Here is a 2,500-nt window from a genome sequence, read left to right as displayed (position 1 = left end):
GGAAAAACAAAGAGAGCTACGTTTTGTATTTATATATTTAGAAAAGAACAGAATGGTAAAATGTAGCGAGAAATGTGGAGGTGTATGAGAGAGAAGAAAGTATCTGAAGAATACGTATGATTAGTAAAGGATATGTATGAGAATGCAAAATAACAGGTTAGGACTAGTGTAGGTACGGCTTTGAACCTATGCCTATTTGATTTGATAATTTATGTACATCCAGCTCCACGGGATATGCTATTTGCAGACGATATAATACTGATAGATACCACAAGGGAAGGAGGTGAGCGGAAGCTGGAGAGATGGAGAAGAGAGATGGGGGATAGATGTCCTGCTGTTGGGCGAAAAATTGAAAAAGACTAACACCTTCAAATACTCCCATATGTCATCAAATGGAGCAAGAAATAAGTCACAGGATACAGTCAGGCTGGAGAAACTGGAAGAATGTGTCAGGAGTTCTGTGTGATTAGAAAATTAGTGTGAGAATTAAAGGAAACTTATACAGGACGTTGGTGAGGCTAACAATGTTGTACGGGGCAGGGATCGTATTCACGAATGGTCTTAGATTCCGAGATTTATCTTAGACTAAAAAAGCCCCGTTGCCACTTCTCAAAGCTGATAATAATAATAAAAAACTACACCGTTATAGACTCCATGACGATAATTGATTGCAGTGATTTGTTGAAACTGCCATAAATCTTTCTTCTATAATGATAACAGTATTACACATTTTATATATTCAACAAAAATTTATGGAGCCGCGCGGCGCCATTTGTATTTTCGAATAGAAAATTGCTGCAAATATGTAGAAAACCGATCAATCAGTGGTTAACAAAAACTTCATGTTTGACTCGGCAAATTTGTCCATGACTTCCCACAAAAATATCTTAGACAGGCAAAATTTGAAGATAATACAAAAAATCTTAGGTCTTAATTGTCTCTTCTTATATTTTATTTATATTTTTTATTCACGTCCGCAAGGACTGTCTTTAATTTTCTCCTCATGCGTATGGTTTGCCTTTAATTGGTATTTATGAAAATTTTCATCTGTTGAAGACGATTTCTCTTTGGATATTATTATAAATGCTTCTAGGCCTCTTTTGACAAATTATTAAGCGTTAATTGAGCCGTCTCCTATATTATTATTGCTGTATCTTATTCAAGAAATACAAGTGGCGGCGCCCGCCTTTACAACTGATGCTATGACGATAAACATAGGGTTGCTACATCACATTTAGATATACTTAATGTGTAATATTACCGTTATGATATAAGTAAGATTTATTGCCATACGTACCTTGCCGTCTTATTACAATCGATTATCAAAATAGGGTTTATTACGACATAAATGTATATTCTATTACCAGCATTATGACCCAGAAGCGTGGTCTTTTAAAAAAGACCAGGAGAGGAGACTTGATGTGGCAGAAATGCATATGTTGAGATGGATGTACGAAGTTACGAGACTTCACAGTAATTGGTAATTATAGAATTCGTGGAATAATTAAAACATTGGAAATATCAAGGAAAATACAGGAGAGAAGGTTGAAATGATACGGTCATGTGATGAGAAGACAGGAGGAATGTGTGGAAAAAAAAAAATAAAAAAATAATCCGGAGGTAGAATGGATAAGGCAAAGTAGGTGGAGAGATTGCCTGCAGACAGACTTTAGGGAGGATGGAAAAGAGTATCTTGATAGGCAGAACTGGAGAAGACTATCCAAAAATAGCGATCCCCTATGAATACAAGAATAAGCAAAATAAAATGAGATAAATATATATATATATATATTTACATATATAACGTATATATATATATATATATATATATATATATATATATATATTTATATATATATATATATATATATATATATATATATATATATATATATAAGTGTATATATATATCTATACATATATATATATATATATATATATATATACATATATATATATATATATATATATATATATATATATATATATACATATATATATATATATATATATATATATATATATATATTTATATATATATATATATATATATATATTTATGTATATATACATATATGTCTGTGTGTATGTATATACACATATGTATGTATACATGTATATATATATATATATATATATATATATATATATATATATATATATATTTATATGTATATACATATTATAAATATATATATATATATATATATATATATATATATGTATGTATATACATAAATATCTATCTATCTATCTATCTATCTATATATATATATATATATATATATATATATATATATATATATCTACACACACACACACACACACACACACACACACACACACACACATATATATATATATATATATATATATATATATATATATATACATATATATATTTACACATATGTATGTATACGTATATATTTATATTCATACATATATATGTAAATATATATGTATATATATACATATATACATATATATGTATGTATAT

Source organism: Penaeus chinensis, chromosome 9, assembly GCF_019202785.1.
Source record: "Penaeus chinensis breed Huanghai No. 1 chromosome 9, ASM1920278v2, whole genome shotgun sequence".
Classification (NCBI taxonomy): domain Eukaryota; kingdom Metazoa; phylum Arthropoda; class Malacostraca; order Decapoda; family Penaeidae; genus Penaeus; species Penaeus chinensis.
The sequence above is the reverse complement of the archived record's forward strand: the minus strand, read 5'-3'. Positions refer to the sequence as shown.